This window comes from Callospermophilus lateralis, chromosome 5 (genome assembly GCF_048772815.1).
Source record: "Callospermophilus lateralis isolate mCalLat2 chromosome 5, mCalLat2.hap1, whole genome shotgun sequence".
Classification (NCBI taxonomy): domain Eukaryota; kingdom Metazoa; phylum Chordata; class Mammalia; order Rodentia; family Sciuridae; genus Callospermophilus; species Callospermophilus lateralis.
Genome location: NC_135309.1, coordinates 101,797,198 through 101,811,410, shown reverse-complemented (window position 1 = coordinate 101,811,410; position 14,213 = coordinate 101,797,198). Strand labels below are relative to the sequence as shown.

Genomic DNA, 14,213 nt, shown 5'->3' with positions numbered 1-14,213 from the left:
TTCAATAGTCACTTTGTCATTGACAATGATTGCTTGAACACAGGGGTGAGTGCCCCAAGGACTGGTAGTAGAAGGTGTTGCTGCAGACCAGTGTCTCCTCCTCTCTGCATCTCTGCACTGCCAGCTCCCACCTGTGCATCACCCCATATGTACTGTGTGTGTGTATTTAAAAAATCTTTCCCACCACACAAACTTCTATTAAGCAGATAACAGGGAAGAACAACAACAAAAGCTAAACAAGCCAACTGCTCTTTCTTTGGGATATGATTATTTCCCTTGTGCATGAAATATTCAACAACATAAGAAAGGAAAAGAACAATTTCTTTTTTATATTCCCTAAACACACAAGCTGAGTTTACTGAGTCAAATTAACTGTGAGCATTTATATGCCTACTTCCAGGCATCGTCATCTGATGTTTCACTGCTACTCGTTTCTGTGTCTGAGTCCTCAAACTCTGCTTTACAAGTGCTTCTCCAAGGGGAGAATAGGCTGGAACCGCGGCTCTGTAAGAAGCCATTTTTTCCGAAGCCATTTCTTCTCAGCTGCTCTGTCTTTATGTGGAACTCTTTTAGCTCATCCTCTGTGAGAGGAAGGCAATTCTCATCATTTTCAGGATATTCTTGCCATCCCATTGATTTCAGTAACCTATGCTCTGCTTCCAGAGAGTGTGAAAGAACTCCCCCTTCTTCTACTACAGGGAGAGAAAGACCATTCTGAAGACAGCCTTCCTCCCCATTTTCCTTTGGTTCAGGTGTGCTGTTGTCCTCCAAATCCTCCAGCTTGTCACAGTCTCTGTTCTCTGCAAAGTCTCCATTTCGGTCATCCTTCAGAGTCTTCAGGAATTCACTCTTCCTGTCAGTGGTTCGGCGGGTCAACTTGGTCAGACGAGAGGAGCTGATCTCAATTGGAGGGGTAATGCTGGAGGGACTTTCTTTGGGAGAGCTGAGAACTGCGCCACCAGCCAGTACCACTGGTTTTGTAACAGAAATTGGATTGGTAAATGACGAGGAAAGGGATCCTGATTTGAGTTCCATTCTGCTAGATTTCCATGCATTGGGCTTGGAAGGAGGTGGTGCAGGCTTAGGAACCAAGTTCTTATAGACACTTGGAACCATAGTTGATGATTTGTTCCCATTTGCATGGTGAGATTCTGGTGAGGTGAATGCAGCAGAGAAGGCAGCAGCAGGATCCTCTTTGGAAACTTTTTTGATAACTAGCATCTTGGAGGGTTGCTTGGCACTAGGTGGGTTTTCCCACACTCCAGAAGGGGTCCCAATAGGTCTGCATGGCTGATTCTGTTTGCCAGCTTCTGGATTCAAAGAAGGAAAGTCTTCCTCTTCAAACTGCAACTTTTCCACCTTGTCTTCTTTCTTTTCTTCCCTAATCTCTGTAGGTGGCTTTTCTTGAAAGGCATAGCCTTTCCGGGAATGAAAACTGCCATTCCAGTGTCGATGGTTCCCTGTGCCACCTCCACTACGCTGGTTTATGCCATCATGACCTCGGGAAGAACTATGCCAACCAGATAGGTTCCCTGTGATTCCAGCATATGCTCCCTTAGAGACACCAGAGTCCACAGAATCATGGCGGAAGAGGGAGGGCTGGTGCCAGGAATCTCCTGTAGTTCGTAGGGGCCCATTGTTAAAAAAGCCATCAGAGGAATTGTGTCATCGACGGCTCACTCCAAATCTACCTTCTCCTCGGGGCAGGTGCTCTCCGTGTTTTTCAAAGGTGGATGTAGGTGACTTAGCTGACTGTGGTGTTGAGAAATTTAGCCAAGCAGGAACAAAGTCATGCTGCACCATTTAGGTCCAGTGTCTCTTTTCAGCAAGGTGAGGCATCCAACCTCATGGCCAGGATCCCAGAGTGTAACCTCTGTGGTCCTGTTTTTCGAACTCCTTGAGGCTATCAGCTGGCTCTCTCACAAGGTCTTCTTGTTAAAAAGGTGATTAAGCAGTCTGGCCAGCAGCACGCCTTGTGATGAAGCACAAAGAAGCCTGGCTCTGGGTGGCTCACTTTCTGAGTCCCTTTAATTGATCATCCTAAACTACCTAGTTCCTGACTCGCTTCCATAGGGGGAAGGGGAAAGGGGAAGGAGGAAGGGGAACATAAAAAGTATTTGTTACATTTAAAAAAAGGGGTAAGGGGAAGGAGCTATGTCTATGTTCACCTCATTCAACTTCCTTGAGTAATGGCACTATGATGTTGCTTAAATAGGTAATACATGGACATTTGCACAGTGAGTGCGAACTGTTCATAACAAGGTCATAGCTACACAGACAGGTGGACTCATGTGTGGGCAAGTAATGTCATCAAGGTGATAGACAAAAAATATAATATTAAAGCACTATAAAAGATCTTCTGAGTAGTCAACTCCAGTGGCAAACAACCACATGACAAAGCCCTTAAAACATAAATGTCATTATTCTTACACAACTGCTAAAAATAGTGTGCAGATATGTATTTATATTTTCTTAAACTTTAAACTCTAAACATATATGAAATCTTGTTAAAAAAAAAAAAATCAGACAGGAACTTGATACACTTTTCCCTCCATAGAACAGCAGCTTTCAAGGCAAATTTCTTGGTATAAAGCTCCTATATGTATATTCTATTTCTTTGGTCTTCAATATTTATAAATTCAGAACAAAATTAAAACAAGTAGAAAGAGGGGTTTAGGAATAGTCAAGGAGAAATTTCCAAAATGAGGTTTTCTTCTCTTCAGTTTTCTGTATTTCACTTGTTTTGCATCTTCTTCAAAAATGAATTCAGCTAATAGAAGGTGATATGAAGAATCTTCTACTGCTTTGGTAGAGAAGTCACTTTTTATTTTGGATCCATTTCCATCATTGCTCAATCATTAACAAGGCCACATGAATCTACCAATCAAGCAGCGGCGGGTCTACAGCCAAGGACAAGACGCGGCGTCTAAGGACGTGTCCCCAGTTTCTTGGCCCGGCAAAGGTGACTAGCCCACAACCATAACAAAGCTCTTCCCAAAATTTCTTTTTATTTTTTATTTTTAGTTAGGGATTGAATCCAGGTTCTCATCCATGCTAAGCACAATTTCTACCAGTAAGTTACACCCCCAAATCAAGTATAGGTTTCTGATTCCTTTTATCTGTAATAATTTATGTGGCTATACCTTGGGAACTTTCCCTTTTCATCAGTTTTCTTTTGGGGATGGGTAGTACTGAGGATTAAATTCAGGAGCACTCTACCTTCACCCACATCCCCAGCCTCTCTGCTTCCTTCCTTCCTTCCTTCCTTCCGTTCTTTCTTTCTTTTTAAAATTTTTTTAGTTGTAGAAGGACACAATACCTTTTTAAAATTTATTTGCTTTTATGCAGTGCTGAGGATTGAACCTGGTGATGAGGATTGAACCCAGTGCCTTGCACATGCTAGGCATGCACTCCACCACTGAGCTACAATTCCAGCCTTTTTTTTTTTTTTCTTTTTGAATTTTTAAATTTTGAGACAGGGTTTCACTAAATTACTGAGGCTGGCCTTGAACTTGTGATCTTCCTGCCTTAGTCACTGGAATTATAGGCATGAATAACTGCACCTGGCATCACGAGGTTTTCTTTTGTTTTTTCTTTTTTAAAGCTGGAGTCAGGATGATAAAAATTTCTGTTACCATTTCAGTGATCTAACAGAATGGTGAAGGTGAAGGTGAGGTATGGAGCTGCACTTCTGTGTGTGGGTGAGGTGGGGTGGGGGCTGGAGAGAATGTTCATGAGGGAAATTATATCTGTCAGAAGTTTCTGAACTGAAATTCTAAACCAATGCCTGGAGAATCAGTTTTCAGAATTTGTCTTTATTATTGGTCTATGGCTTATTTTTATTTTATTATTATTATTTTATTATTTATTATTGCTTTAGTATTGCTATGGCTAAGTCTAGTTTCTTATTTGTTAACACTGACTGCTGCATGAGGAAAATTCTCTGCCCTTTGGAGTGAGAGTTACACCTCTAATTAAAGATAATTCTCTTTCATGTGGGGGTGAGCTCATGGATAGTATCAAAACTAAATAAAACTTTTCAGATGAAATCTCTATAGCCCTAGGGCTAGGAATGCAAACTCAAGTGTTTGTGGAGACCAAGGTGGTAATGTTAATGAGTCAAGCTGCCAGGGACAAAACAATATGGAGACCCAGGGCTAAGGTCTGTGGCTGCCCAGACTGCCTGTGCTGTGTGCATTGCCATGTTGGAATGTGGGTCCAAAATGTTACCAAATCTTGGAGCAAAAGGGAGTTCTTCAAGTTCAGAGGAAATATATATGGAAATATGTATATTTTAAGAACAGTAAAAATTCAGATTTGGGAGGAGAAATCTCTGAATTTTTAAATGTTGGCAGCTAATTTAGAAGATATTTTTCGAGCCTAGTGAAGATCGAATCAGACATCTCAGTGAGGCATGTTATATGAGCTGTGGGTGGTCAGTTTATGACTTCTGGCATTAGGTGTTTGCATAGTGTGACTGGTTTCTTACCCAGCCCTACTTTATTGCATTCTATTGGTGTGAATTAGTGACAGGGCCTCTAGGATGTCACTACCCTAGTTCAAGACTCTATACATCCTCATTTGTACCATTCAATAGCCTACCAACTCTTCTCCAATTCACTGGACAAATTGTAGCCATGGTTAACCTTTCAAAATATCTTTGATGGAGTCCCATTTTCTACATGTAATCATTTTCTACATGATTTTTTTCCTTTTGTGTTCAGTCTGAGTTCTATTTATTCTATCACAGAATATAGAAACTCCATAACAGAATGTTGAAGATTCTATATTGTGGCTTTCTGCTAACTTTCCAACTCTACTACCACTCTAAAACTCATTTCCTTTTACTCTTTTTCCAAATTCCCAGAAATGAAGGAAAAGCTATTTTGAAAAATAAAGAAATTTTTATCATTGCTATCAAAGTGGGAGGGGGGATATCACCAAGTGATCATGAATGTTGATGATTTTCTGAAAGGTGAACAACAAGATTGAAGGAAGAAATTAGATCCTGAAGCAGGGTTTAGAGAGGACTGTAGTGAAGGGGGAAAAGGGTAGTGGAACAAAAGGAGTGCTTCAGATTCAGAGACTATGGACCCCAATACAATTCTGAGTTCCTTTCTCTCTGATATTTTTAAAAATATTTTTTTAGTTATTGATGGACCTTTAATTTATTTGCTTGTTTGTATGTGGTGCTGGGAATTGAACCTAGTGACTCACACATATGAGGCAAGATCTCTACTGCTGAGCTACAACTCCAGCCCCTTTTCTCTCTGATTTTATAAATTGTTTTGAAGTAAAAAATAAGTTAACACACTTTGATTAAAGCCTTTTCCCACTTATTTTGGATAATAAGATAATCAGATTTACCCTTAAATAGTCTTTTTTCTTTTTCTTAGTAATGTTCAAGATTCACTCTTACTTTAGCTTTTGCAGTTTGTAGACTTGGTACTTTTATGTATTAGGAAAAATGTTAGGAGAAAATATATAAATCATTAATATTTTCTTTCGGGTCACCCTAAATCGTGTGGCTAATGGATGTTTATTATGGTGAATCATAAAATATGTCTATTAGCATCTTCATTCAAAGTTGTTAAGATTTTTAGTTGGTGTGGTAGCACACGCCTGTAATCCCAGCTACTTGGGAAGCTGAGGCAGAGGATCACAAGTTCAAGGCCATCCTGGGCAAGTTAGTAAGACCCTGTCTCAAAAAAATAAAAATAATAATCATGATAATTTAAAAAGGGCTGAATCTGTAGCTTAGTGGTAGAACACTCCCTGGGTTAATCCACAGTGCCACAAAGATGTTAGACCTGACTAACATATTATGAATAAGTCCCAAACATTTTCTGGAGAGAGGTGCCAAGAATTTCAGATAGTTTTCTACTTTAGTTTATTTTCTCCTTGGTATTGGCGATTTAACCCAGGGGTGATTAACCACTGAGCCACATCCCCAGTCTATATTTAATTTTTATTTTGAGACAGGGTCTTGCTAAATGGCTTTTCCTTCTAGAATTTTTCTTGTGTTTTGTATTTATTTTTTAATTTGGGAGCTTAGTTCTGCCATTCTGCCTTTCAAAGATTATTGATAAAATAATTTCTCATAGGTTTTCAACATCATTGTCTCACTTTTGTATAGCAGAAACAGAAACATTTGGACTCTGAAAACAAAAATATCTTACTTTTTTTACTGGATCATTTTTCTCTCTCATTCTTTTGTTGTTGTTGTTGTTGATGTTACCTGGGATTCAGGGGCACTTAATAATTGAGCCATATTTCCAGTCCATATTATTTTTGAATTTTTAATTTTTATTTGTTTTATTTTATTTTTTGTAGTTGTAGATGGTCAGCATGCCTTTATTTTATTTGTTTATTTTTATGTAGTGCTGAGGATCAAACCCAATGTCTCACATGTGCTAGGCAAGCGCTCTGTCACTAAGCTACAGCCCCAGCCTACTATTTTTAAATTTTGAGATGGGTCTTGTTAAGTTGTTTAGGTCCTTGATAAATTGCTGGGGTTGGCCTTGAACTTGTGATCTTCCTGTTTCAGCCTCCTGAGTTGCTGTGATTACAAGTATGCATAATCATGCCTGGCTTTTGTATGGTTCTTTTTTGTGTGTGCCAAGGGTTGAATCTGGTGAGACTGGCTTTGAACTCTTGATCCTCTTGCCTCAGCCTCCTGAGCCACTGGGATTATAGGCATGAGCCACCACACCTGGCTTGTATGATATTCTTAAGAATTAAAGAGCCTCTTTACTCCATTAATTCCTTGTCTCTTCAGTTAAGCCTACTTGTTTATATTTTGAAATATACATAGCAATACATGAGTTTTGATTACCTCTACTACAGTTTAGGAACTGGTTATTGAAGAGTCTTTTCCCCTAATTCATATAGAGTAAAAAAAAAAAAATATATATATATATATATATATAAATATATATATATATATATATATATATATATATATATATTTAATTTTTTTTGGAAGGTTTCTCTTTTTATTCTTTTTTTTTATTTTTATTTTTTTCATCTTTCATACATTTGATTCAAGTGAGTTATGCATTTCCATTTTTACCCCAAATACAAATTGCAGAATCACATCAGTTACACATTCACAATGTTTACATAATGCCATATTAGTGACTGTTGTATTCTGCTGTCTTTCCTATCCCCTACTATCCCCCCTCCCCTCCCCTCCCATCTTCCCTCTCTACCTCATCTGTTGTTGTTTCGTTCTCTCCCTTCCCCCCCCTTTCCCCTCACAACCTCATATATGTGATTTCGTATAATGATGAGGGTTTCCTTCCGTTTCCATGCAATTTCCCTTCTCTCTCCCTTTCCCTCCCATCACTGGTCTCAGTTTAATGTTAATCTTTTCCTCATGCTCTTTCCCCCTGTTCAGTTCTTAGTTGCTCTCCTTAAATCAAAGAAGACATTTGGCATTTGTTTTTTAAGGATTGGCTAGTGTCACTTAGCATAATCTGCTCTAATGTCATCCATTTCCCTTCAAATTCCATGATTTTGTCATTTTTTAGTGCTGCATAATACTCCATTGTGTATAGATGCCACATTTTTTTTTATCCATTCATCTATTGAAGGGCATCTAGGTTGGTTCCACAGTCTAGCTATTGTGAATTGTGCTGCTATGATCATTGATGTGGCAGTATCCCTATAGTATGCTCTTTTAAGGTCCTCAGGGAATAGTCCGAGGAGGGCGATAGCTGGGTCAAATGGTGGTTCCATTCCCAGCTTTCCCAGGAATCTCCATACTGCTTTCCATATTGGCCACACCAATTTGCAATCCCACCAGCAATGTACAAGTGTACCCTTTTCCCCATATCCTCGCCAGCACTTATTGTTGTTTGACTTCCTAATGGCTGCCAATCTTACTGGAGTGAGATGGTATCTTAGGGTGGTTTTGATTTACATTTCTCTGACTGCTAGAGATGGTGAGCATTTTTTCATGTACTTATTAATTGATTGTATGTCCTCTTCTGAGAAGTGTCTGTTCAGGTCCTTGGCCCATTTGTTGATTGGGTTATTTGTTATCTTATTGTTTAATTTTTTGAGTTCTTTGTATATTCTGGAAATTAGGGCTCTATCTGAAGTGTGAGGAGTAAAGATTTGTTCCCAGGATGTAGGCTCCCTATTTACTTCTCTTATTGTTTCTCTTGCTGAGAAAAAACTTTTTAGTTTAAGTAAGTCCCATTTGTTTATTCTTGTTATTAACTCTTGGGCTATGGGCGTCCTATTAAGGAATTTGGAGCCTGACCCCACAATATGTAGATCGGAGCCAACTTTTTCTTCTATCAGGTGCAGGGTCTCTGATTTGATATCAAGCTCCTTGATCCATTTTGAGTTAACTTTTGTGCATGGCGAGAGAAAGGGATTCAGTTTCATTTTGTTGCATATGGATTTCCAGTTTTCCCAGCACCATTTGTTGAAGATGCTATCCTTCCTCCATTGCATGTTTTTAGCCCCTTTATCAAATATAAGAAAGTTGTAATTTTGTGGATTGGTTTCTGTGTCCTCTATTCTGTACCATTGATCCACCTGCCTGTTTTGGTACCAGTACCACGCTGTTTTTGTTACTATTGCTTTGTAGTACAGTTTGAACTCTGGTATCGATATACCTCCAGATTCACACTTCCTGCTTAGAATTGTTTTTGCTATTCTGGGTCTTTTGTTATTCCATATGAATTTCATGATTGCTTTATCTATTTCTACAAGAAATGCCATTGGGATTTTGATTGGCATCGCATTAAACCTGTAGAGAACTTTGGGTAATATCTCCATTTTGATAATGTTAGTTCTGCCTATCCATGAACAGGGTACATTTTTCCATCTTCTAAGATCTTCTTCTATCTCTCTCTTTAGGGTTCTGTAGTTTTCATTGTATAAATCTTTCACCTCTTTTGTTAGGTTGATTCCCAAGTATTTTATTTTTTTTGAGGATATTGTGAATGGAATGGTTTTCCTCATTTCCATTTCAGAAGTTTTGTTGCTGATATACAGGAATGCCTTTGATTTATGCATGTTGATTTTATATCCTGCCACTTTGCTGAATTCATTTATTAACTCTAGCAGTTTCTTTGTAGACCCTTTTGGGTCTGTTAAGTATATTATCATGTCATCCGCAAATAGCGATAATTTCAGTTCTTCTTTTCCTATTTTTATGCCTTTAATTTCTTTTGTCTGTCTAATTGCTCTGGCTAGTATTTCAAGAACTAAATTGAATAGAAGTGGTGAGAGAGGGCATCCCTGTCTAGTTCCAGATTTTAGAGGGAATGCCTTCAGTTTTTCTCCATTTAGAATGATGTTAGCCTGAGGCTTAGCATATATAGCTTTTACAATGTTGAGGTAAGTTCCTGTTATCCCTAGTTTTTCTAGTGTTTTGAACATAAAGGGATGCTGTACTTTGTCAAATGCTTTTTCTGCATCTATCGAGATGATCATATGGTTCTTATCTTTAAGTCTATTGATGTGGTGAATAACATTTATTGATTTCCGTATATTGAACCAGCCTTGCATCCCAGGGATGAATCCTACTTGATCATGGTGCACAATTTTTTTGATATGCTTTTGCATTCGATTCACCAGGATTTTATTGAGAATTTTTGTATCTAAGTTCATTAGAGATATTGGTCTATAGTTTTCTTTCTTTGAAGTGTCTTTGTCTGGTTTTGGGATCAGGGTTATGTTGGCCTCATAGAATGAATTTGGAAGAGCTCCTTCTTTTTCTATTTCTTGAAATAGCTTGAAAAGTATTGGTATTAATTCTTCTTTGAAGGTTTTGTAAAACTCTGCTGTATACCCATCCGGTCCCGGGCTTTTCTTAGTTGGTAGTCTTTTGATGACCTCTTCAATTTCTTCTTTTGTTATTGGTCTGTTTAAATTGTGTGTGTCTTCCTGACTCAATCTGGGCAGATCATATGACTTAAGAAATTTATCGATATCTTCACTATCTTCTATTTTATTGGAATATAGGGTTTCAAAATACTTTTTAATTATCTTCTGTATTTCTGTAGTGTCTGTTGTGATATTGCCTTTTTCATCCCTTATGTTAGTAATTTCCATTCTCTCTCTTCTTCTCTTCATTAGCATGGCTAAGGGTCTGTCGATCTTATTTATTTTTTCAAAGAACCAACTTTTAGTTTTATCAATTTTTTCAATGGTTTTTTTTGTTTCAATTTCATTGATTTCCTCTCTGATTTTAATTATTTCTTGTCTTCTGCTATATTTGCTGTTGTTTTGCTCTTCCTTTTCTAAGGTTTTAAGATGTAGTGTGAGTTCATTTATTTGTTGGTTTTTTCTTTTTTTGAGGAATGAACTCCAGGAAATGAATTTCCCTCTTAAAACTGCTTTCATTGTATCCCATAGATTCCGGTATGTTGTGTCTGTATTGTCGTTTATCTCTAGGAATTTTTGATTTCCTCCTTTATATCTTCTGTAACCCATTGATCATTCAGTAACATATTGTTCTTTTTCCAGGTGATGCAGGATTTTTCCTTCCTTCTTTTATCATTGATTTCCAGTTTCATTCCATTATGTTCAGATATGGTGCATGGTATTATCTCCACACCTTTATATTTACTGAGAGTCGCCCTATGGCATAATATATGGTCTATCTTTGAGTAGGATCCATGTGCTGCTGAGAAGAATGTGTATCCACTTGATGATGGTTGATATATTCTATATATGTCGGTTAAGTCTAGGTTATTGATTGCGTTATTGAGTTTTATAGTTTCTTTGTTCAGCTTTTGTCTAGAGGATCTGTCCAATGGTGAGAGTGGTGTGTTGAAGTCCCCCATAATTATTGTGTTGTGGTCTATTTGACTCTTGAACTTGAGGAGAGTTTGTTTTATGAACGTTGCAGCACCATTGTCTGGTGCATACAAATTGATAATTGTTATGTCTTGATGGTGGATGGTTCCTTTTAACAGTATATAGTGTCCTTCTTTATCCCTTTTGATTACCTTAGGTTTGAAGTTGACTTTATTCGATATGAGAATGGCCACTCCTGCTTGCTTCCGAGGGCCATGTGAGTGGTATGATTTTTCCCAACCTTTCACTTTCAGTCTGTGTATGTCTTTTCCTATCATATGAGTCTCCTGAAGGCAGCATATTGTTGGATTTGTTTTTTTAATCCAGGTTACTAGCCTATGTCTCTTGATTGGTGAATTTAAGCCATTAACATTTAAGGTTACAATTGAAATATGGTTTGTACTTCCAGTCATGTTTATTTATTTATTTATTTTAGATTGGCTAGTTTTCCCTCTTTGGTTATTTTTCTCCCCCTTTACTGAGATACCTCCCACTGTTAGTTTTGGGCGCTATTTTTCAATTCCTCTTCTTGTAATATTTTGCTCAACATGCTTTGCAGTGCTGGTTTTCTGGCTGCGAATTCTTTTAGCTTTTGTTTATCATGAAATATTTTAATTTCATTGTCAAATCTGAAGCTTAGTTTTGCTGGATACAGTATTCTTGGTTGGAATCCATTATTTTTCAGTGTTTGAAATACGTTGTTCCAGGATCTTCTCGCTTTCAAAGTCTGTGATGAAAAATCAGTCGTTCACCTAATTGGTTTACCCCTAAATGTAATCTGCCTCCTTTCTCTCGTAGCTTTTAGTATTCTCTCCTTGTCCTGTATGTTAGCTATCTTCATAATTATGTGTCTTGGAGTTGGTCTATTATGGTTTTGGATGTTTGGGGTCCTGTAAGCTTCCAGGATTTGGCAATCCATTCCATCTTTCATCTCTGGGAAGTTTTCTAGTATTATCTCATTTAGTAAGCTATCCATTCATTTGTACTGATTCTCTATGCCTTCTTCTATCCCAGTTACTCTCAAATTTGGTCTTTTGATGAGATCCCATATCTCTTGGATAGATTGCTCATGAGATTTCAGCATCTTTTCTGTGTTGACTATATTCTTTTCAAGTTGATAAACTTTGTCTTCATTATCTGATGTTCTGACTTCTACTTGATCTAGTCTGTTTGTAATATTCTCATTAGCACTTTTAATCTGATTTACGGTTTCTTGCATTTCTATGATTACAGCTTGATTTTTTTTAAACACCTCTATCTCCTGATAAAGCTCATTCTTTGCAGATTGAATTTGTGTGGTTAGTTCCTCTTCAAAATTTACTTTCAATGCTTGGATTTGCTGTCTCATGTCTTCTCTAATATTCTGTTCCATCTGAATTAGGTATGCCTTGATTTCTTTCCCTGTCCATGTTTCTGATTCTTCTAGGTCCTTCTGTATATTTAGGTTGTCCTGCATTGTTTGTAACCCTTTTTTCCCTTGTTTTTTCATATTGTTCACGTTGCTTTCCAGCTCTGTTTGACTGCTTTGTAGCTGCTTTCTCCTATACATTTGTTTTGGCTTTGTATATCTCTGTTGTCTCTCTTTTGTGGTGGGAGATTATACCTAGAAATGTTGGGCTTTGTTGTACTTTAAAGCTGATTCATTCAATTCATATAAGGCTTCTAGGTTCTGTATGCATATAATGATTTGCTGTTTGTTCTTAGGACTATATGTTTAGGTTGGGTGCTCTGGTGGTATGATGGTTAGTATGTCTTGGCTACTTTAGAAGATTGCTCCACTGAAGGTGGATACTACCAGGCAATTGGATCAGGGTGTTGGTAGTAGCTAGGTATTTAGGAGTCTTATAGACAGCCTCGAGACATTCACCTATTTGCATTTAGACAATTACAAGCAATGGAAGATGTAATGCTTGGGATGAGAGTTGGGGGGTAGGGGAATGAAGGTGCTGCTAAAGTGGATTCTGCTGGGAAGGAATTCCGCCAGCTGAACTCTGATGACATCACCTCTCTGCTATGGCGGGCCCCAGGCTCCTTGCCGGAGTGTCCGAGGGGAGGGGTGGGACGGGTCTGGCCCGGTTCGCCTCAGCTCCTGGCTCGTGGAGGCTTGGCTAAAGACTTCTTCCTGCCAAGCTGTGTCTCGGTGTCTAGCAGGACCCAGTCACTTTGGCTGTGGGCGGGTGGACGGATCTGCAGCTGTGCCCGCGGTGCGCAGACTGTGGCTGGTGGATCTGGAACTCCGCGTCTCGTGGCAGGGTCCCGCTCATCCGGGTCACACAGATGCTTCAAAAAAATCCTAGTAGCTCCCGGGAGGTCTCTCTTCAGTGGAATTTTGCTAGGAGAATCTCCGTTGGTAGAATCCAAGAGTTATCCTTGCGACTTTATGACCCCATCACTGGGAGTGCATTAAAAGCGCAGCCTCTCTGCCCGCCGCCATGTTGGATCCCCCTATATTCAATTTTTTAAATCTGGGCATTAAATTCAGAGGTACATTACCACTGAGCTACATCATCCCCATTTTTTTTTTTTTTTTAAACAGGGTCTAGTTACATTTCTGAGGTTGGCCTCAAACTTGAGATTCTTCTGCTTCAGCCTCCTTAGTTGCTGGGATCATAAGTTTGTACTACCTGCCCAGCTATGTAGAGTAAAAAAAATTTTGAGGCGTGGATATTGAGAATTGAACACAGAGGCATCTTATAACTGAAACACATCCCCAGTCCTTTTTATTTTTAATTTTGAGACAGAGTCTCACTAAGTTGCTTAGGGACTTGTTAAATGGCTGAGGCTGGCTTTGAACTTGTGATACTCTTGCCTCAGTTTCCCAGGCTGCTGGGATTACAGGTGTGCTCCACAATGCCCAGCCTGCAGCATAACATTAGTAATAAACACTAGAAATATATTTCCTGTATCTGACAAGATTAGTTTTTCATTAAGTCTTACATTTGCTGGCAATATGTAAATCCAAGTGGGCATATCTATCAGAAACAAAATCAAATTAGAGAGTGAACAATTGTATTCATGTATAGTTACTTTACTTGCCCTACCCATTTACTTTTTATTTATTACTATTATTATTACTATTTGATTTTTTTTTTGAAATGGAATTTTACTATGTTGCTCAGGCAGTTGTCAAATTTATAGTTTCAGTGATCCTCCTGCCTCAGCCTTGGACATAGCTGAGACCACAGGCCCACACCCATACCAGGCAATTCATTCACTTTGTGTTATTTATACACCGTTATACTGTTTTACAGTAAGCTGTTAGAAGTAATTATTTTTATTTGAAGGGTGAACTATTAAGTACCCATGTAACCAAAAGCTGGGTCCTCATCCTTGACACCAACCAACAGTGAAGACATGGTCTTGAGAAAAAGAAAGATGTTTCATTGCTTTGC

General features: G+C 38.4%; 1 protein-coding gene and 1 pseudogene across 2 annotated transcripts in view; one reads left to right on the top strand and one right to left on the bottom strand.

Annotated features, from left to right (window-relative positions):
• Atg10 (autophagy related 10) overlaps window positions 1–14,213 on the top strand; it is a 273,170-nt gene that overhangs the window by 18,206 nt on the left and 240,751 nt on the right. The window lies entirely within an intron of this gene.
• On the bottom strand, window positions 123–2,059 carry LOC143399343 (vasculin-like protein 1 pseudogene; annotated as a pseudogene).